Source organism: Pinus tabuliformis, chromosome 5_1 (genome assembly GCF_031772625.1).
Source record: "Pinus tabuliformis cultivar Carrire ecotype Pingquan chromosome 5_1, CPIR1, whole genome shotgun sequence".
In the NCBI taxonomy this organism is placed as follows: domain Eukaryota; kingdom Viridiplantae; phylum Streptophyta; class Pinopsida; order Pinales; family Pinaceae; genus Pinus; species Pinus tabuliformis.
The window spans coordinates 942,851,334-942,875,579 of record NC_142305.1 but is presented as its reverse complement, the minus strand read 5'-3'; positions in this window follow the sequence as shown (position 1 = coordinate 942,875,579).

The window sequence follows — 24,246 nt, the reverse complement described above, 5'->3', positions numbered from 1 at the left end:
AGCATTTGGGTGCTTAGGCCAAGCACCCTATGACCAGGGGTTATCACCATGGGCCTTTCCACCCCACTTCATGTCACTCATCACTCATCGCCCATTGCTGCTATATACACATCAAATGGACCGAGTGGTCTGATAGGCGCTTAAGCTAAGTGCCTTGTGATCAAGGGTTAGGACCAGTGACTTACTTCTCGTCATCCTTTACACTTCCTCCTGAGCTTCTTTTAAGTTTGGCATCATTCTGATGGGTGGCCCACATTGAAACCATGACCAACTGGAACTTCACTTAAACTACAACACTTCTAATTGAGTTTACTTTTCATTCCTTGGGAGTTAGATCAAGTGACATATACCATTGGAAATCTCTCTGAAAGGACTATCCAACCAAGCACTTTTCATGTTATTTGGAGTGAGTCACCTGCCAAAAAAAATGCCTTCAAATATAGGCTAATCAAAAATAACCAAGTCATCATAGGCTTAGCATATTATTAATAAAAACAACTAAGACATCAATAATAACATAAGCCTCATGCACGAAAATCTCAATAAGATCCCCTTGAAGTTGACATCACTTGGAATCAATGACTTAGAATTTACATCAATGACAGCAACTGCCAACATGCTCAACACCTAAAACAACTTTTCAATTTACAAAATAATTTTAGAAGACTTTCCAATGCCAAAACCCATAGCTTCTCTATTTCAAATTATCGAAATAGCAATTTACAAACCCATAAACTTCCTAGGGATGTGAATCTTGGAATAAACAATAGTGAGTCAAAAACGTGAGAATTTCGAAAACTCTTTAAAGGTGTTAGTGTTAAATTTTAGGTATGTTCTATGCTAGAGCAATTTATTTAAATTTTCATAGTTAGCAATCACATCAACATTAAAGTAAACTGCAGATAGAACATAAATATAAATCACAGAAGACAAGCCAAGACAAGAGGACACAAGATGTTGCGCTAGCCAGGGACAAACCCCACAATGTGGGGAAACCCTTGATCAATTCTTCTTTATGTTCTTCAAAGTTCAGCAGAGAAAGTGAGAGAGATAGTACATTTACAATAGAAGTCAACACTTTGACTTTTGATATCTACAGAGATCAGTTGAAGACATATTGCTTCAACTGATTCTCTAAGGTGAATTCTTCACCTATCATAGTGCTGCATCTCGTCCATTTGTTGCACCTTACTGTGTAGCACCATCATGCATCATCATGTTGCTCATGATCACTATGTTGCCCATACATCATGTTGTCCATGATCTCATACATCATGCATCCCATGCATCATGTTGCCCATGATCTCATATATCATGATGCTGCCCATGCTCATGCATCATTATGTTGCTCATGCTCATGATCTCATTCATCATGATATTGCCCATGTCCATGATCTCATTCATTATCAAGTTGCCCTTTATGACTGCAACTTCCATCCTAGATAACAACCCCTCAGGCCTTAAGGCCATCTTATGTGCCATGCTGTCACCTACAATACTCAAAGGTTTACATGTTGTCCATCTAGACTACCTCACACTGTCAACAGGCTTGTGACAATGTTTGAGAGGCTCATCCTTAACGAGATTCAGATTGCATCTTTGAGTTATGATAGTATAACCAAGAACTACTGCAGAGGGTATACGAGCTAGCAGGAGCTCAGATCAATACACATATATATATTGATCTATATGTATGCCAAAATATGCTTTGGCCCAAAACATAGGAGAGTTCTAGCTGCATATATTGACAGCATATATGGTTCTCTCCATGTGTATGACTCTATTACGGGATTGCGTTCAGATGAAATGATAGCATATCTCCATGTTATGCGTATATTATGACTGTCTTCCCCTACTGTGGTACTACAGTACGTATATTACTATGTATATATATAGTTCCATTTGCTGCATATATGTATCTCTATTTCCTGCGTATACATAGTCATTTCCAGCATATATATGAACTCATACATAGCGTATCCATGTCCCATTGACCTGCGTATCTATGTTTTATTGAACAATGGAATAGGTATCTACATATACCTGCATATATGTATCCAGTCTACATATACCTGCATATATGTTTCGATTTACAGCGGAATGTCCTCATGGTGAACTGCGTGAATTTTCTCTTCATGAACTGTATATAGGTCTTTATGGTTAGTGTATGCGAATAAGGTGACTCCATTACAGCATGTATATATCTCTATAGCTATGAATATATATTGCCATTACCGCATTGAAGGAGTCTACATTGACTGCGTAGATTAGGGCCTGTGTGCCTCATATTAGGTCTCTGTCTGCTGCTCATCCTCATATGGTTGTGGCTTCCTATGGTTAGGGCATCACCCTTGGGCCAGCGTATCTTTAGTTCTCTCCTTCTCCAAAAACCCAGAGGTGGAGAGGAGATCACCTCAAGAATACCTGTGTTAAATGACTTCAAATCCTCTTCTATTTATACTGAAATGTAGATGATGAATAGACACGTCTATTGGGCTTCTGAGCCTACTCAAATTGTTGGTCAGCTTGATAATAATTCCATAATCAAAATAAATTCATATCTCCATAAATACTTATTGGAATCGGATGATATTTAGATCAATCCTACACCTCTTGACGAGAGGGATCCAATAAAAATATCAGTTGCCACAAATAAATTAACCCACATGGAGTTTGTCCCTAGTTTCCAATTTTAACAGTTGGCTTATGGGGGCTTGACCCAAGTTCAGATTTATTTAGTCAAACAATTCCCTACACTACTAGCCCTTTCGGCATCAGCCCACAGAGCGCGGACTGAAGTCTCATCCGAAGCAGTATGGGGGGATGTTGGAACCAACTTTCCACACCCTTGAAATGGATGTGATGTCAGTTTAGTCCAACTAAACCTGCCTTCACATTGGTCGCTTCGCGCACTGTTCTAACCTTTAGTACCTTCGTGATTTTTTATAATTGACTTTCGCGCAGCCCTCACCACAGGTTGAAGTCCCTTCACGCTACTAAGGTAATGAACTATGATATCTCCTAAACTATGCCAAGTATCTTAATTATCTTATTAACAGGTCTTTATTATCTTCACGTAAACAGATATTTTATCTTGCGTTCACTTAGCCAATACAATTATACACATTCGCGCGTCATATAAGCATTAAAAGTGAAATTCATACCCAATATAACAAATGCATAAAACAGGAAATAAAGATGCAGAATTGACAGAAATTTCTCTTTATTAATACTTCCATTGTTTACAGAATCAACTCACCCTGTGCACTCAACTGCAAAGCCTCTTCCTACGCTACGGCCCAAAACTAGACTTTACACTTCAGAACTATCTCGCATACATCATATCTTTTCCATATTGTGATCTACTTAGCTACCTTAACTACTTAGAGCTTCGCTCTATTTATACAATCCCATGGTCTGCAAACCATGGGTAGATATGCTACAACTAACATTACATTATTAAAATTAAGGGTAGACAACCCTATGACTCTTTAACAAACTACGCGCTCCACGCCCACAAAATGCGGAGTCTTTACATTGGAATTACAAAACTGACCAAAAACTGGGCTCTAAGCCCCAAACTTCCCTTGGGGGATCTCGCGTCCAACAAGCCCCCAACACAAACATCATGACTCACCCTCGAGTCACTCTGTAGGTGCGGAAATCTTTGTGAGAAGACCTCCCAACTCTGATTGGATCGCTGCAAGTTCGGATGCGCACTGAGCGGCTGCCTTCTGAACTTCCTCTACGTGTTGTTCGATGACCGTTGTCGTCAAACTGCTACCCTAAATTCTTTCCTGAGTTTCTTTCATCTACGCGAGCTTTGCTTTCAATGGAGTTTGTAATTGTATATGGCTCATCAATCCACAGTTGTAGGCGCGCTTTCAAAACTACTTCCTTATGCTGAGCAGAATCCACCTGCTCCTTGAGCGCCTTTGCCTATTGCATCCTTGCGAGCCTTTGTGTAAGGGCAACCGTATACGCAATCCCTTTTACCTCATCGTATCACTGTTGCAGCTCGCGCGCCTCTGTCTCCAGGCGCTCTAAGTTCGGGTCCTCCTGCAGGGTGGTGAGGACCTCAAATGACTGCACGAAGAACTTCGTGCAATCTATCACTGCACTGTTAACCACCGCCATTGAGGTTGTGATCACGGTGGTGCGTTGTTCCTTGACCTTTGGTGGAGTTGAAGGTTGTGCCTTCAACTACAGTTCTGCTATCTGAAGGTTCAGCTCCAACTGAACCCTGGCCACTTCTGTTATGGCGTCACGTACCTCTGCTGCTAACTTTCGGACGCGCGCCTCCACCGGTTCCTGTGCTTGGATGGCCAACTCCGGGACCATCTGGCAGGCTTCCTCCACCACCTGCACTATCTGTCTATTATGTGCCACTGCCTCGTTGTGTTGCAGGCTCAAGTGTTCAATGTTGATGCGTTGCTCGCTCATTACCTGTAGCGCGCGACTCTCCATGGCACGTAGTTTTGCAGTGACTCCATCCTGCAAAATATAGAGCGTCTCCTGAGGGAGCACAGCCATGTTTAACCTGATGCCTTTCAAGCTGCTGACCATAGGCCTATCGGCCTCATTTTCTGTAATGAGTGCTCCATCTGGTAGCACTATTGTGTTGGTCATCCTGGTGCGCAGCATTTCCTCGGCCGCGGATGTGCCGACTACGAGGCTGGTTGACACTGTGCCAGCCTGCGGAGTGCGCACCTGCAACTCCTGTATTTGCATCCGGAGAGCCCCCAATACCATCTGGTGTTGCTCCTCAAACTGCTGGAGGGCCTTTGCGGTGACGTCCCTCACCATTTCACCAATATCATGCAAGTCTCCTTCAGTAAGGGTGATAGGGTCAAAAGATGTTTTTGAGGCCTTTGTCTTCTTTCGCGGCCCTACCTTCTCTCTTGGGCATGGACGTTGTCTACAGGTCCGCGCCACCTTGTTCTGTGTCTATTTCTAGTTCAGGCGAAGGTGACTTTTGTCCTTCACGCTCTTCTTCTACTGTCTTTTGTTGTTCCTCAGCCAACTTCGCAGCATCGTACGCCGCCTGGGCCTTAGCTGCTACTTCTTGCTTCCTGCATTTTTCCGCCAACTGCACCATCTGCAGTTTCATTTCTTCCTTCTTCCACTGCACAGCGGGCTTCTCTGCTTCCACCGTGAAGCCAGATGGAGCATGCCACTCCAGCAACCAAGACTCAAGGACCACAAAAATTACATCGTCAGTCGCTAAGTAAGGTAGCTCATGCCATGTCTTCGTAGGGTCCTTCCACGCCCTGATGAAGACATGGTGGAAGTCTGCTTTGAGCTCCATAAAGCTCTACAGACTATTGTAGACCGTGGGTGATAACCATGGATTGCGATTAATCCCCATTCTAATGTTCATCTCCATGAGCACCCAAAATATCTTGCTCTCCCTTATCCTCTGTGCGTCCTTGGTTTCTCACAGCGAATCATACTTCGCTACCTCTAGAAGGTCCTGCGCGATTGACGGGAACTAGCTATCTTTAGGCAACTCCCATGCCACTAGTACTATCGATAACAAGAGTCGTGCATAAAGGAATGTTTTACCCTGCTCCTGTGCCTCGCGGCAGTTCTTAAGGAACTCACTGCATAGATAATTTGCCCAGTTGAACTGGACCTCTTCTGCACATTGCGCTGCTAGTGCAACCACCGGTGCGGGCACCTCATCCGCACAACACTTCCGCATCACCTTCCTTGCCAATATCTGTGTCACGACCTTAACTGCAGGGTTTTTGATGCTAGAGATGGCATACCCTCGCTTCTTCTTCTCCAACTTAAATTTCTTTTTCATGGCCTCCGCGATGGCCAAATCGTCACTCTTTCCTTCTGAAATGTTCGTTGGGTCCTCCCCTGCACAAGGGAGCCATGTAATCCTATGAATCAAATGGTTTGTGATGGGGATGGGCTCCTCTAGCCACAAGCACGCATCATGCACCAAGTAGAGTAGCTGCCTGATGACAAAAATGGTCACTGGGGAGCAGTGGTAATGCAGCACCCAGAGCAGATTTAGCAATTCTGCTTTCTTAACACCTCTAAGCCATTTGCATGGCTCCAACTCTATCATTCCAGCTGACACGTCTATCTTCTGGTGCATTACATGCATGGTTGCTAAATGCAGGAACTTTTTGTGGTCCGCGAGGTCCCAAACTTCAAATTTTAGTACAGGCACCTGTCCCAAGTGCACTCCTTCAAAAATAATGACGTCAGGGAGTAGCAGATTTTGTAGAGAGCTCTTGCTCTCATCTATATCCTTGGTCACCTTGGCTCTACCCTTCCGCGAAGGAACATATGCAGGGAACCTGGTGGGAGGGTCCACACCCTAGATTCGACTTCCATCTCTACATCCTCCTCCTCAACCAAGATTTCTTCAAACTCTTCCTCCTCATCGACCTCCAAATTAATGGCCTTCCCCTTTTCCTCCATTGTGAGCTTGGCCCTCAGCAGATTTCTAGGCGAGATGCGCACCGGTATCATGGCCTGCTTATCCTTCTTAGGTCTCGGCATGCACGGTGATTTAGGGATCTCAGTGACTATCCCAGCGCTCTCTGGGGCTTCCACTTCCGTAATTGCCTGCGTGGCTTCCTCGACAGTCATTGCTCTGGTATCCATGACTTCTTCAGGTGCTGCCATAGTGCGATTCCATAGTTCTCTCAGTGTCTCTGGTAATTGCTCAAGTAACGAATTCGCCTTCAGAATATCGAACAAGTCTTGGTTCATGAATATCTGAGCACGCAACAATTCAGTTCTCAAATTGCCAAGTGTTGTTTGCTGGATAGCCCTTTGTAATTTATAGCACATTTTGAATTTGAATTTGACCATTCCCCCGACATTCGGTCCATTAATGCTAGATTGGCGGCAGATTTTCAAGAATATAGACCATAAAGTTCACCTTAAATGTCTGTCGCCCGCTCCTTTTGGTCTCAAACCAAGAATCACATCGTGAATAGTGACTTTAATGGTCACTTTCCAGTTGACCCGCGTGCCAGCGCAGCTACCCTCGCGCTGTCACAGACCCTGTGACACTTCGTTACTGCGCGCAAGCCTGACATCTTGCAGTCCCCGGGCAAAGTAGTTTATAGTCCCGTGCCTCCTTTCAGCTACCTGGAGTGCTAAGATTGTGCTTCGGTCAGCTAGTCAGCTGGTTGGGCCACCTATGTATGGCTTCAAATGACTGCCATTCACTTTTCCTGGGAAGGGCTCTCCATTTAACTTGACCAACTGTACTGTGCCTCCATCTGTAATCTCCTTAATAGCAAACTGACCTAACCAATGCATTATGAATTTCCCTAGGAATTTATCAAACTTACTATCATACAACAACACCAAATCGTTTACCTTGAATGTGCACAGCTTAATATGTTGATCGTGCCAAGCCTTTTCGGGCTACTTTTGTACTTGCTAGTGGAATCCAGCCAAAAATCGTTCTTCTTCAAGCTCTTCCAGCTGTGCGAGCCTTTCCTTCAGGGCTCCGCAATCCATCATACCTATAAGTGTTGCTATGCGCAGACTAGGCACGATGTATTCCATAGGCATTATGGCTTCCAATCCATAGACAAGCCTAAAAGGTGTATGTCCCGTCAGTTTCTTGCAGGTCGTCCGATAAGCCCATAACGCTGCAGGTATGCGTAGATCCCAATCACTTCACTGCACGTTGCATGCCTTGGTCAGCGCGTTGCATACCTTGTTGAATAATACTACGCGTAGAATCTTTTGTGCGATTGTTCTTCCTGCATAATGTCTTCCTAACATTAAGAGCCATCTACAAGGTTGCCCCCCCAACACATGCTTATTGACCATGTATTTTAGCATGGAGTTCTTGTGCATCTGCACAGATTGTGGCTCTTCTCCATATGCCTGCATCCACTTGGCCAGATGTGCATGGATCATCATGTTCATCATATTTGTCTGTGAATCACATCTTAGGCTTCCCAAAGCGCACTCTCATCCTTCTCCTACATTCGTGCCAATCATGAAAGCTCCCTTTGTGCGTACCCAACCATCTCACGGGCGTAGTGCGCAGTACCCAGTCCAAGGCCTAGAAGCATTACTTTTCTGGCACCTCCCGTTCAAATGCATCCAAGAAGATATCTACCTCATTTAGACCATCATAAGTAGGCAGATCCCTTACTTCTTTCGACACGCAATGCAGCGACCTTGTCATCATATTGCAGTTCAGCGTAGTTACTTTGTGTAACTGATTCTGCCATCATTCCACTTCTTTGCCAGAATCTGAAGTGCAGGAACTCCCATGCTTCCATGTAATCCACCCATCCACAGTGGGATTCACCCAGTCTTGGTCTCGTACTATTATCTTGTAGATGCAGTCTAGATCATCATCACTTTCATAATCATGGACTGGCTCCGTATAGCACAATCCTTCAGCAGTGATCCAAAATGGATACAGTTTTGCCTCCAAATCAAAGTCTTCAAATGCAGATGAAAGTGGTATCAAAGCAGCGAAGCACAGTCATTGGATCAGTTATATCAACAGACAAGAGTGAGGGAGATAGACGGCTAGTATTTGGCAAGTGGTAAATGGTATCTCGCATGCCCTAAACGTTGGAAATGGTATTTATAAAATTCACGCGATTAACCTTAGTGAGTGACACGTAGCACAAGAAAACCACTTTTCTCGCTCTCGATCTAATATCTGTCATGCAAGAATCTGCGTGAGATTGTGCGATAGTCATTTGATTGGATGGGTCACATCGACGGTGGAGATCGTATGGGCTAGTTGGCAAGCGGACGAAGCGATAGCCGTTGGATCACGCGAGATTGATCGATGGTGGAGATCGGCCAAGATAGTTGGCAAACGGGTGATGCGATAGCCATTGGATCAGACAGGACTTGCTAATGGATATGATAAACTCGTATTTATGTTGTATCAGATAAGGCCGCCAGAAAAAGGCCGGACAGTCGGGGTAAACCCCACGGCCATCGGTCCTTTGATTTTATGTTATCACATTATCCCACATTCACCGCAGAATGCAACTATATATGGTATATCAATACCATATCACGAAAATAGAACCAACATGTCGAAGGGTGGGACTTGGTTAACCAAGCCACCAATTGTTTAATAAATCATTGCAGGTGCCGAACCCGCCCTACCACCAGCATGTAGTGCGAGGTGGTTTTATGTAGGCCGAGGTGGTTTTATGTAGGCCAAGGTGGTTTTTACTGAACAAAGGGTGGTTTTGCAGTGACAGAGGTGTTTTTGGACCATTCCAGGGTGTCTGGAGGTCACAGTGGTCAAATATGGTCGAGGTTATACTCATTTGACTCGAAATCTTGAGCTGAACGTAGTGGTGATGTCCTTTTTACTATTTGAGACTCTCTTTTCGAGCTCATACCTATAATAGCAATTTGAAGACAAAATAAAGAGGTCAACACTAGAAGCGAAAGGACCAGGAGACGTAGCCACAAAGTATGGTGAACTCCTTTATTAAATTTGGCTATGTTGATGTGTTTGAATGTGTTTTCAAGTTCTTGATGTGTTTATTTTATTCGTGATATTTTTGATCTGTTGCACTAAGTAACATAACCAAATTAACACAGTCTATAATACCTTTTTCATTAACGGATCAAGTGGTATCAGACCGCAAGGTTTTTAAGGTTTTACAAGTTTGTGTGGAGATTTGAATGCTTACTAGGTTGAGGCTCGAACGAGGTGAAGGTGAACTTGTTGCGGCGAATCCAGAGATTTGAAGGGTCTTTTCACAAAGAAGGATGGAAGATGAAACTCCACTTAGATCAGAATCTCAATTCTTGGATAGTTTCATGACAATACATGCAATGGTGGAAGAGATGTATCGTGACTTTAAGACGAACAAAGATGAAGGCACTTCATCACCTAAATATCAAGAAGATAAGGGAAAGGGAGGAATGCTTCCTCCACCATCTCCTCCATCACCACCATCATCGTCATCATACTCTTCGTCTCATAAATCTAGTCCTTCTAAGAAGAAAAAGAAGAAATCCTCTTTGATCAAATTAGATGTAAAATTTGATTTGGCAATTTATGATGGAGAACTTAACGCTGAAAAGCTTGATAATTGGATAATACAAATTTAAGTATATTGCAGGGTGCAGAAAGTTGTTTCAGAAAGAAGATCCAGCTTGCTAGCCTTCGACTTGGAGGAACCGCACTTGTATGGTGGGAAGGCAAGACACAAGCAGATCTCCAAAAGCATGGTAAAATCATTTCAACTTGGAATGAATTTGTTTCTGCTATTAAAAAACAATTTTATCCTTTGGCTTATATGCAACAAGCAATGATGAGTTGGCAAATACTACGTCAATTAAAAGGTCAAAGTGTTCAAAGTTATACTCAGGAATTCCATAAGAGAGCTTTAACATTAGGCATATCATTGGACTCACCAGAGACATTGTTGAAATACATAGGTGGCCTTCATAGTTATTTGAGGCATACTATAATTATGTTTAATCCAACTAGCTTAGATGATGTATCGGTTCAAGCAACTCATCTAGAAGCTAGAGGCAAAAATGTAACCCAAGATGTTGGGAAATCATCCAAACCTATTGAAAGCAAGAATAAAGGCAAAAAGAAACTTAAATGGAAGGAGAAGAAAACAAACACTGTGAAGAAGGATAAACCTTCATGCACTCATTGTAAGAAGGAAGGACACGATGAGGCACACTATTGGTCATTGCATCCGGAATTGAAGCCTAAGAAGTTTGGGAGTAAAGAGTGAAAGAATGTTGCTGCTATTCAAAAGGACTTGGGATTAGATTCAGGTGACGAGACAACGGTTACAGCTACAGGTATAAAAGGTAAAGATTCTAAAGCATATACAAGTACTTCTTCGCATTCTGTTGATAATGATAATGATGAGAGGAAAAGAAATGAGCTATTTCACATTAGAGTCATTTCCAAGCATACTAAAATTGATACTTTATTTGATAGTGGGTCACGAGATAATTTGATTTCTGAAGCAATTGTAAAGAAGTTGGGTCTAGAAACAAAACCTCACAAAAATCCATATCCATTAGGTTGGTTGTGTGATAAAACTAAGCTACAAGTTACAAAACAATGTAAACTTTGTTTTGCTACTAGGTCAAAGTTTGTAGATGAGGTTGAGTTAGACATAGTCCCATTGGACATATCTAGAATTGTATTAGGAAGTCCATACTTGTACGATAGAAATGTTATCTTCTATCGAACTGAAAATAAGTATCAACTCACTAAGGATGGAATTGAATATATTGTAAGGGATCATAAACTCAAAGATAATTTCTCTCTCATAAATTCAAGCCAGATGAAAAGAATTGTAAATTCAAGTAAACAATTTTTACTTATGATTGTAAAAACAAAGGATATTGATAAATCTGATGCTTTCCAAGGCTATAATCCTAAACAGAAAACAGATCTAGTTAAAGTTGTTTCCGATTATGATATTCTGTTTCAAGAGCCTGAAGGGATTCCACCCAAGCGAGAGATAGAACATGAAAAGAAGCAGGTACAAGAGTTGCTCGATCAAGGGTTTATTCGACCAAGCACATCACCGTGTGGATCACCTATTGTGTTAGTGCGAAAGAAAAATGGTTCGTGGAGAATGTGCATTGATTTTAGAGAATTAAATAAAATCACAATAAAAAATCGTTATCCTGTTCCTCATATTAATGATTTGTTATGCTAGTTAAAAGATGCAGTTTACCTCTTTAAATTGGACTTGCGAAGCGGCTACCATCAGATCAGAGTTGCAGAACAAGATGTATGGAAGACTACTTTCAAAACGAAGCAAGGACTCTATGAATGGATGGTTATGCCTTTTGGCTTAACTAACGCTCCAGCTACATTCATGCAAGTCATGAATGATGTATTTAGACCATTCATTGATGATTTTGTAATAGTCTATTTAGATGATATTCTTGTTTTCAGTAGAACATGGCATGAGCATGTAAAGCATATTTTAGATGTTTTGAAAAGAGAAAATCTCTATGTAAAACTGTCAAAATGTGAATTTGGAAGAACATCTTTGAATTATTTGGGTTATATTTGTTGGGTTGTGTTATATTCTTTCCATGACTAACCTACGTAGTTAAATGGGGGGTTAGAGGGGGGCGGTAGCCCCCCTTCGTTGCGCCGATTGCGCAGTGGGGGGGTCACAGGGGGGGTGGCAGCCGCCCTTGTCCGGGGGGTTTGAGGGGGGCGGGTAGCCCCCCTCTACGGGGTCCGGGGCAGCGCCCCGGGAAAAAATTTTTTGGACCCTATATTAGGTTGGGCGAACCTACCTATGGTTTTGTGCGTGATTTTCGCACATGGTATTGGACGCGATGGTTTTTCGGTCCATGGTATTGGATGCTTCGGCATGTATAAATATGTATTGTAACATTTAAAGGAACATAATGAAAAATCAAGCTGGTAGTCCCGGTTTTGGGATCCAGGGAAAAATCTCTGTGCATATGTGTTTTATGGGTTATGCTCTCGCATTGTTTATTTTCTTTGTTTAAGAATTCGTATGCAGGTAATTTCTGTACAGGGTTAAAACCTACATTGTAGGGGGTGGTGAATTGAAGATACATCCCTCTAAGGTCGAAGTCATTGTAAATTGGCCTAAGCCCAATACTGCTATAGAAGTTAGAAGTTTCTTAGGGGCAGCGCAATATTGGAGAAAGTTTATTGCTAACTTTTCTTTGATTGCAGCTCCTTTACATGCTTTGACAAGTGTGAAACAAGTGTTTCAGTGGGGAGGAAAACAGCAGAAAGCCTTCGACACATTGAAAGAAAGGATCAGTACAATGCCAGTACTAGCACTTCCAGATCTTCAGCATCCATTTGAGATCGAGACAGATGCAAGTGAATATGCCATGGGGGTAGTGTTGATGCAGCATAGAAAGCCTATATGCTTTCATTCTGAGACATTCACATCAGCGGTTGTTAACTATCCTACATATGATAAAGAATTGTATGCATTAGTTCAGAGTGTTAAAAAGTGGAACATTACATAATGGGTATAGAAACAATGATACACACAGATCATCAACCACTACAATACTTACACTCACAAACTAAATTTCAACAATCACGACATTACAGGTGGATGGGTTTTCTATAGCAATTTCATATTTTTATCGGATATAAGAAGGGCATACATAACAAGGTTGCAGACATGTTATCAAGACCAATTATAAATGCATCCACAATACTTAAGCATAATTCGGTAATTCATGAAAGTTACATTGAACAATATGTTCAAGACACAGATTTTAAGGATGTATATGCAACTTTAAGTCATGGCAAGCAAGTAGAAGAATTGGATTATTTCATAAAGGACAAACTCTTATATCATTTGGGAAAGTTATGCATTCCACAAACTGAAAGAGTTAATATAATTTGAGAAGCACATACTTCTCTCATATCGGGTCATTTTGGTGTAAGTAAAACAGTTGCACAATTACAAAGGTTATGCTATTGGACACGAATGAATGAGACAGTTTCTAGATATATTAAAGGATGTACTATGTGTGCTACAAGCAAGCCAAGTAATAGAAAATTAGGCTTGTATACTCCACTTCCAATTCATTCTCGTCCTTGGGAAGTATTTCCATGCATTTTGTTGGGGGATTGCCAAAGTCTAGAAAGAGTCATGATTATTTGTATGTAGTTGTGGATAGGTTCAGTAAGATGTGTGTTTTGACACCATGTAATAAACAGGTCACAGCTACAGGAGAACACAGTTCTTGACAAGAAGGTAAGGACTTCGCAATGGGGAAATGTTGAGTATCTTCGAGTTGGACTCAAAGGTACAAATCCAAGTAAAGCACGATGGATAGAGATTGGAAAAGTGAAGGAAATTTACCCTCACTTACTCGATAGCTAAAACCAACTTTTGGTGGACCAAAAGCTTCCAGTGGGGAGGAGTGATCCAAAATGGATTCAGTTTTTCCTCTAGATCAAAGTCTTCAAATGCATATGAAAGTGGTATCAGAGTAGTGAAGCACAGACGTTGGATCAGTCAGATCAACGAACAAGAGTGAGGGAGATAGACAGCTAGGATTAAGTCACGCAAAATAAATTTAAGAAATGAAGAGATAAGTTAAGCACGTGGGTAGTATTTGGTAAGTGGTAAACGGTATCTCGCGTGCCCTAAAGGCTGGAAATGGTATTTCTAAAATTCACACGATTAACCTTAGTGTGCGACATGTAGCATGAGAAAACCACTTTTCTCACGCGCTTTCGATCTAATATCAGTCATGCCAGAATATGCGCGAGATTGCATGATATCCATTCGATTGGATGGGTCACATCGACGGCAGAGATCGTCCGGGCTAGTTGGCGAGCGGACGACGCGATAGTCGTTGGATCACACAGGATTGATCAACGGTGGAGATCGGCCAAGATAGTTGGCGAACGGGTGACACAATAGCCGTTGTATCGGACGGGACTTGGTAATGGATATGATAAACTTGTATTTATGTTGTATCGGATAAGGTCGTCGAAAAAACGTTGGACGGTCGAGGTGAACCCCACAACCGCCGGTCCTTTGATTTTATGTTATCACATTATCCCACATTCAACGCAGATTGCAACTATATATGGTATATCAATACCATATCACGAAATAGAACCAACCTGCTGAAGGGTGGGACTTAATAAACCATTGCAGGTGTCGAACCCGCCCTACCACCAGCGCGCAGTCTGAGGTGGTTTTGCAGTGACATAGGTGGTTTTGAACAATTCCAGGGGGTCTGGAGGTCACAGTGGCCAAATATGGTTGAGGTTATACTCGTTTGACTCGGAATCTCGAGCTGAACGCAGTGGTGATGTCCATTTTCCTATTTGAGACTCTGTTTTCTAGCTCATACCTGTAACATCAATTTGAAGACAAAATAAAGAGGTCAACATTGGAAGCGAAAGGACCAGGAGACGTAGCCACAAAGTATGGTCAACTCCTTTATTAAATTTGGCTATGTTGATGTGTTTGAATTTGTTTTCAAGTTGTTGATGTGTTTATGTTATTCGCAATCTTTTCGATCCGTTGCACTAAGTAACATAAGCAAATTCGCACATATTCTATAATACCTTTTTCATTAACGGATCAAGCAGGGTCCAGGGGTATAATTACGCACAGTGACTTCTTTTCAAAGATCATTTTTCGCTTCTACATATTAATTACGCCATTCTTGTCAGTGGCCCAGTCTATTCCTAGGAGCGCGGGGTTGGGATTGTTGTCATCAACAATCTCTATTACTTCGAAATCTGCCAGTGCGCTCGCTCCCTCAATATCCCCAATTATTCCCTGCAATTTCCCCATAGGTATTATTTTTTGTTGGTTCGCCATCCTCAGCTGAATCGGAGACCATTGCAGCGTAGGTTTTCCCATTCACTCCTAGGTTTGCTTCAGTAAAACATTCGCATCTGATCCCAAATCCAAAATGACTTGATCCATCTCATATTCTCTGATCTGTGTGGTGAGTCTCATTTCACGACCTGTCCTTGTCTTATGCTTTCCGATCTTCCAGACTATGCGTGGTTCTCCTAGTGCGGTCCCAGCACATCTATTGATAAGTTCCTATAGCCCTTTCACAACCTTACTGTCGCGTAGTAACTTCATACACGTTTCAAGGAAAGTTTTTAGCATGGATGGATCCATTTCTGGCTCTATTTTATCTTTGCTTCCTGAAGTGGAGGCATCAACGAAGCTCTTCTTGGCTTCCATGAAGGTTTCTCGAGCATGCTCCAAATCAAACTCTGCTTCCTTCGCTGGAGCTTTGCGAACCCAAGTACTATCTTCAGGCTATTTTCCTTTGTCATCTCCTATGGCAATTCCACTTCGAAGCACAATGTTTACATTCAGGTCTTCCTCGCGCGACTCAAACCTCATCATCTGTAGGTTCTGAGTAGGGGGAGGCGTTACACTCCTTTGTCATGTATCCTAGCTATCAGCATAGGACAATCTTCTATCTCATGACCGAACAGCATGCAATAATTGCATGATAGGCGCGTTGGATTGGTGTAATCACGGCATAGTGTCCTAGCCCTCCATAATTGTAGAAAATCAACTATTCGCGACCTCTACTAGGTCCTCCTCTGCCTCGGCCTCATCCGCGGCCTTGAAATCCTATTCGCGCCATTCCTGCATTTTGGTCAAGGGGTCATGTTTCGTCCTAAAACCTATAGGTGGGGGTTTTATCCATCATCAACTCATAACTTCTGCATGTACGCTCCTCATGTCCCATCGACCTGCAAAAGTTGCAGAACAACTGTTGCGAATTTTTCAAATACTTTTGTAACAAGTGACAATTGTCCATAGCATGTTTCCCAGCGATTTGATATATCGCGCACCATAAAGAAGGCGCCGCACTAGGTCCTTCTTGAGCTTCCAGCCTTAAAGGCATCGGTCTTCCTCCTGCGAGGTAATTTGTAAAAATTAGGCAGTGGTATTTGTCATGACCCTAGATCTTGCATTTTATGCACCACACTTCTTCGCGCACTTCTGGTCAAACCATTTTGTCATGTTTCAAACTCTGCATCTCAAGGCACAGATTCTTCAGCTACGCGTGGATCTGTTGAACTCCCAAATTAGGATCCTACATCGAGGTCTCATGTAGCCTCATAGCGATCTCTAAGGCCTATACCTGAGTTGTTATCTTCTGTTGCGATAGCACACTTCTTAAATGTGGTAGTAGCGAAGCTACAAACCACTCGCGATGTTGTCCATCTATCATATTCATATTTGCTTCACGAATCATACATTTCAGCCTCTAATCCAGCTCCCAAGGAGTCTCGCCTGGTAGCATCGTAATCTCTTTAAATCCAATGATCGACTGCACTTCAGATTTAGGCCTGCTAAATTCTCTATTTAGCGCTACTTGGATATCCGCGACTCTCACATTTGGGTTATCGTTGGAGTACTTAATATACCAGGTCAACGCACGATCCTATAAGGCATTAACCAGCATCGCCTTCTTTATATGGTCATATTTAACACCTTGTGCTTCCCATACAGCCCTTACAACGAACTAGAATTGGTCCGGATCCTCATTTCCCAAACCTTTGAACACAGGCAACTTCACTGTGCTTGCCATATTGAATCGTGGTAGTGGTGGAGTTGGTACAGGTGAAGATGGAGGTCATGGTGGTGAAGCTGGTGGTGGTGTGGGTGGAGGTGGTATTCGTGGGATTCTTTGTCTTATCAGATGAATAGCACTTCGCAAAGATATCTTCGCGAGCTCTTCCTCGTCTCCTCGCGCAAGAGAAATCAAGGGGCTATTTTCTAGACCCTTATTTCCTTCGTTCCCATAAACCTTTCCACTTCAATTAGCCTCAAACATCAAAGTAACTGCATAACCCACTTTTCACAAAACAACATCTTAATCCAATTATTAAAAGACTTTACGTACTTACCTAGCGATCCTTTGAGAAAGAGTCACTCTGCCTCATTGTAGCTAACTGAGGTGTCAACCGCAAACTCAGTAATGAATCCTCCTATAATACAATCGAGTCAATGATCGACAGTGTGTGCGATCTTATCCTCCGATGCTTCCAATCTTCGCACTAGCTCTGGGGTCCACACAATAGGACCGTCAAGTTTCCACCTTCCTTGGCTATCTGCTAGCTTTGCGATCCACTCGTATAGCTCAGTAGGGAAGGAAATGAAAAATATTTCGTGGATCTCCATATACAGGGAGTTGTATAGCCACTCTTCTTTTGATAGTTTTGGGTTTTTGTTCTCCTGCATCGTGAACTCGTGAATTCTTTTGTCCAGCCAACCTTCAATTTCTTTCTTAGTTGGATTCCAATGATACGACATCACACATCTCTCATGCAGATTCTGGTCCCGGCAACGGAACCATTTGTTGACTTATGGGGGCCGACCCAGGTTCAGAGTTAATTAGCCAAACAAATCTTTACACTACTGGCCCTTTCGACATTAGCCCACGGAGCGTGGACTGAAGTCTCACCCGAAGCAATATTGGGGATGCTGGAACCAAGTTTTCGTACCCTTGAGGTGGATGTGATGTCAGTTTAGTCCAACTAAACCTACCTTCACGCAGGTCGTTTCGTGCACTATTCTACCCTTCAATACCTTCGAAATTTGTTATAATTGACTTTCGCGCAGCCCTCACCACGGGTTGAAGTCCTTTCGCACTGCTAAGGCAACGAACTACGATATCTCCTAAACTACGCCAAGTATCTTACTTATCTTATTAATAGGTCTTGATTATCTTCGCGTAAACAGATATTCTATCTTGCGTTCACTTAGCCAATACAATTATACACATTCACGCATCATATAAGCATTAAAAGTGAAATTCATACCCAATATAACAGATGCATAAAACAGGAAATAAAGACACAGAATTGATAGAAACTTCTCTTTATTAATACTTCCACTGTTTACAGACTCGACTCGCCTTGCGCACTCAGCTACAGGGGTCCGCACACTCAGCTGCGGACTACTAGGCCTCTACGCACTCAGTTGCAGAGCCTCTTCCTACACTACGACCCAAAACTAGACTTTACACTTTAGAACTATCTCGCATACATCATATCTTTTCCATATTGTGATCTGCTTAGCTGCCTTAACTACTTAGAGCTTCGCTCTATTTATACAATCCCATGGTCTGTGGACCATGGGTAGATCTTCTACAGCCGACATTACATTATCAAAATTAATGGCGGACAACCCTATGACTCTTTAACAAACTACACGCTCCACACCCACAAAATGTGGAGTCTTTACATTGGAATTACAAAACTGACCAAAATCTAGGCTCTAAGCCCCAAAACTTCCCTTGGGGGATCCCGCACCCAACAAAAGGCACAAAGAAATATTTTATTGACCTTATGATGAACTCAAGATATACGAATCCTAGATTATTCAACATATCACTCCTTTGAAACTAGGCACTAATCCTTTGTAGTAGAATTGAGAAAAATTCCCTTCTTTAGAAGCCCAAGTTTAAAAGGAGCCAAAAAAAAATGCTAAAATTATTTTCTAGGTTAGACACTCTACTTGGGTAACCAACTAGGTTCTTGCAGCGAAGAGTGTGGAGATATCTATTTGTGTGCATCTTTTAGGAACCTAAACCAAGCCTCAAAAAAGGATAATAACCGTATTCCTTCCATGGAGAAAATGATCTAGATCATATCTAGTTTAAATATGTTTTCCTTACTAGACGGTTTCTCTTAATCAAGAGTTGGTCACTAAAGAGGATAGGTTAAAGACAACATTATGCAAAAAGTGGGGAACCTTTTCATATAAGAGGATGTCATTTGGGCTCATTAATGCAAGGGTGACCTTTTAAAGAGACTTCAACATAGAATTTAGGGGATTAATAAACAAAAGTAAGATCATATATGTTATCCATGATAACTCCTACAAATAATTTTTAATTTTATTAGTCATTTTAGATAAGGTTTTCCACCACTGATCTTTGAATCTATCTGTTGTTTTTCTAAAATAGGTTATTGTGCTTTATATTTGAAGATTTAAGGAGGAAGAATAGATCTAGTTCAAATTTTTTTGGAGAAATTCCCATATTCTCCAAAACCCATTTCTTTCACAAACCCCATTTTATCCTTTGTTTTCTAAAAAACTCTAGCCGCAGTGACCCATATTCCAACTCTAACCATGTTTCCCCATTTTCAAATCTAACCGTGTTTCCCCATTTTCAAATCTAATCGTGTTTCCCCATTTTCAAATCTAGTCGTGTTTTCCTCCTTCCCCTTTGAAATACTTCAAAACATTCATAAAACATGTAGTCCTTTTAAAGGTTGGGACCCACAAACATATCATTATCGGCCATTTTCCTTTGCAATACATGTCCACCCCATCTCCCTTTTCCTTTTGTGATTGCGATATCGCATTCCCATCGATTGTGATATCTTAAGTCTCTCCTCTGCCTCGCCGATTGCGATATCCCCCCCTCGCCGATTGTGATATCCCCCCCCCCCCCCCCCCCCCCCCAATTGTGATATCTTTTCCACCTGTCGATTGTGAGAGACCCCACCAATTGCGATAAGTCTTTCTCCCGCCAATTTCCATATCGCAATCGAGAATCGGACAGTCATAAGTTCTTGCTCCTTGAAGTCCTTTCCCACTTGCAATTGCGATGTGCTTCAACATCCTAGATGTAATATTTTATATGATGCATTCTATAAACCGTCACATCCGGAAAATCAAGGAATTACCATAAATCAATGTTAAAAGGCTCTCCCCTATATTGTGACCATGATAAATGGCCCAGATCAATGAGCATTAAACATCCATTTCGCCTTTTGTTTAGAGGACAATGAGGGCATTTTCAGCGTGTATCTAGTAGCACAGTCATCAAATAGAATGCAGTGAAAGATGGGACAGCGAGACACAGTGGGATAGCGAGGGTATTTTTCGGCATTTGTTCAACAACATGATCATCAAACAAAACGCAGAGAAAAGAGGGCAGTGAGACACAGTGAGGGTATTAGTGAAATGAGAATCAAAGTAAGAAGAAGGATTGTTACCTCAGGTCTTCGTTTGGTGTTGCTGGAAAGCGCAAAGTAGTGAAGTGGAAGACCCCTCAGCTAGCTCCAAGATCAATACCTACACATAAACAAGACGAGGCATAATATCACAGCATATAACTTCAACAATCAATACACCAATACATAGGGATATAAAACTACATACATCTAAGCCACTCATAATCATTAAGGTTGCATAAACATGTAAATAAATCACAATACCAACACCATGGAGTGGACAACAAAATTGCAGGTCTATATTAATGATAGAAAAGAGTGATTACAACCATCAGTTGCATCAACCTTCCCTTACTCCTCCATCTCCTCTCTCTCTCTCTATCTTATTAACCTCTTGAAGAGACAATGTCTAATACTAGCTTTGATAGTCAATAAGCAATCCTTTCAATAGTTTCGACCTCTTTCACAATGGCCCTAGCCTCAAATATATAGCATCATAGGATAAGCCTTCCCAAATCTTTCATGAGTTCCTTTGGGTAAAATCATAGATGTTTCCATGCTTTAGTGCTCTTTCCTTGTTTGTAGACTCCATTAGGAATAGTAATTCCTCCAAACAAGTCGAATCTGGATGTTTCCTTACTTTTATGAGCTAACATAGGAGTGAATATAGGGATATTTCAAAGTCAAATTGCTCCTTTGACCCATAGAAATTCACTTAAGTTGACTAACGCTCCTTGCGAGGCAACATACAAAGTTACCCTAGGGACCAACGCACCTGATGCATGGATAGGAACCTTTATAAAGCAGGTTGCTAGTTCCTGGGGCACATTAGCATGACAAATAGGCATGTGAACTTGGTCAGTCTTTCAATGATCTTGCCCTTTTCCTTTGAGTTGATGAGGAGATCATTTTCCTATATAACAGATGCCCCCTAAAGTGTGAGATCAGAGGCAAAGGCGATGGCTGAAATACTTTATATAACTTTCATTTTATTCGAAAAAAGAGAGAGAGGATCGGAGCTTCGGGAATACGAGAAAGCTGATACAACACATATATATATAACATCTAAAATCATGTCCTGAGTCAGGCATTCCCATGCTCAGTAGCTATGTCAGAGCGATTTCTCAACAAAGAGATATGACGATCAATAAGCACAATGCAAAACTTGTGTCATAATAATATCATTCTAATGAGTTGTCTCTAAAAAATAATATACGCAAGTTGGGAGAGGAAACAAGGTTGATTGATGTAATCCTCTACCCAAGGTCTTGAGTTCCGCTTCACCTTAACTGCATAGTTCGATACATGTGAATAAAGGTGTTGAGGTCAAACATGTACGAAATCGTCTGATTACCAGTCAATATTGGAAACTGTTAACAGACGTGAGGATGGCCACCGATAATGGCGATGGTCTCCAAGATGCACAGTACAATCTAGTGAGTGTGAATAATGTTTTGTCATAGAACACTCGTAGAGTCATTTAACCAAGAGCCAATAATGAAAACCCCTGACCAAACATAAGGAATCCTACCACTGATGTCTGCAAGTTCCAAAGCACTAAAGTGTTTCTAGGTCTACTTCCTAGATAGAGTGTTGAAGTTGATAGGAAGAGACATGTCGAAAGGTAGGAAATAATGTGTCCTACATCGGTCGACACAAAACGAGACAAGAATGATTTCTTTTTGAAGAATAGTTTGAGAATTGGGTCAAATCGACAAAGGACATGATGGAAGAATATGCTTGATGGTTTGATGGAGGAAACAAAACATAAAGGGTTTCCTTTGAACAATAGAAGGCATGAAACAAAGGTTTTAACCATGCATCACTGGACTCATGAACACCAAAGAGCGTTAAGATACCAAGATGCAAGAACATTGGGGTATATAAGCTAAACTCATAGGATGGGAAGGTTCATATTGAGAGGCTGTCACAAAGAAGGTTTTGTTGAGGGGGTGCCATGTTCAAGGGAGTGACTTCTGCCAAAAAACTCTTTTCAAAATATTGACATAAAGAAATTGTATTGTCCACTTTCCCCATCTGATTAATTTAATGAGTCCAGACGGGTAAACTCGATGGTCTTTTCATATTTCGAGAGTCTAAAAAGATCGTAAAGAGCAACTCTAGTATGGTTGCTTTGTCATAGTTTTTAATCGAGCGCGAAAATGGTTTAATAGTATACCCGAAAAGGTTCCTTTTCCATAAGTTAGTCTACTAAGTCTGGATAAAGAGATAAACCTATGCTCAATAGAGGTTTTCCTCATTTTTTTACGAGTACAAGAAGACAGAGTAAACTCGATGTTTGCCGTGAAATTTTAATGAGTCACGCGATGACAAACTCAATAGATCTTCATCAAATTTTAACGAGTCAAATGAAGAAATCTTGAGGTATCTTTTTCACTTTAATGAGAGAGGAAAAAGAGATAAAAGAACTGTTCATTCCTTCTTCATAGATTTAATGAGCCCGAAGAAGGGAAAAACTCGTGGATTTTTCAATTAAAAATAGAGAAGGAGTCTCAAAAAAGAAAGCGCTTATACCATCGTCGTAGGATTTTAACGAGCCCGATGATGAAAACTCGGGGTTTTTTCAATTTTAAGAGTGAGAAAAATTCCTAAAAATAATGCTCGGAGCTTCTTCATAAGCTTTTAACGAGCTTGAAGAAATAACGTGGGGTTTTTTCGATTTTAAGAGTGAGAAAAATTCCCTTAAAAGAATGTTCGGACTATCTTTTTCAGCTTAATGAGATATAAAAAGAGAGAAAAAGAGTTGCTCATATATTCTTCATAAAATTTTAATGAGTCTGAAGAAGTATCTCGGGGATTTTTCAGTTCAAGAGCAAGAAAAAGTCCCAAAAAAGAACACGCTCATATCTTCTTTGTAGTAGTTTAACGAGCCCAAAGAAGGAGACTCGAGGTTTTTCAAATTAACGTGCAAGAAAAATACCATAAAAAGAATGCTCAGTAATTCTTGATCTCATGCTTGACAATAGAAGAGTCTATTCCATACATTTCCTCATAAGACCAAGGGAAAACATCGCGGAAATCCTTAAAAGGGTAGGTGAAGCTCGCAATTTCCTTAGGATTGCAATTGGCTCCAATCTGTATATTTTCCACGATGCCTATCTTGACCGAGATATCAATGAGAATTATCTTTGAAAGATTTCCCATGTTCCCTTCCGAATCCAAAGTTTGGATGGTTGTATAACTCAAGGGAACGATCTCAGGTCTTTTAAAGGACATGATTTGTATAGGTATCGTGTATGAATCAGTTATTGAAACGTGACGGTGAGAATCCTCCCAAGGTCACTCCTCTAAACACATGATCTATCGAATAGCTTCGTCTGGAGGTAGGACTTGATTAAGGAGATCGTGAGAGGGATAATGTATGGGCGAGGAGGCGGTATCGTTGGTCGCGACCAAAGTGACCAGAGATGCGGATGCAGATTGAATGGATTGGTAGGCCAATTCAGCTGGTGACAGCGTCATTTGTTCTTCGTAAGAGTCAATGTCTGAAGGGTCGATAGGATCCAAGGATCATTTGGTTCATGAGGAATAAATGATACCATAGAGACCTTCTGTGGAAACGTAGGCAGTGATAGAGGAAAACAACCCATTAGGGAAGAACCCTTCAATAGACCGGTACCGATACTGACGTAAGTCATGAATACCACCCACTAAGGGTACAGAGATGCTAGGTAACGGGGAGTAATCTAGGTTGAAAAAGGATAGCTGGTCCACTGTGACTATCCTTCCATCCAATGGAAATAGGATGATATGAAAGACAGTAGACACAATGGCAT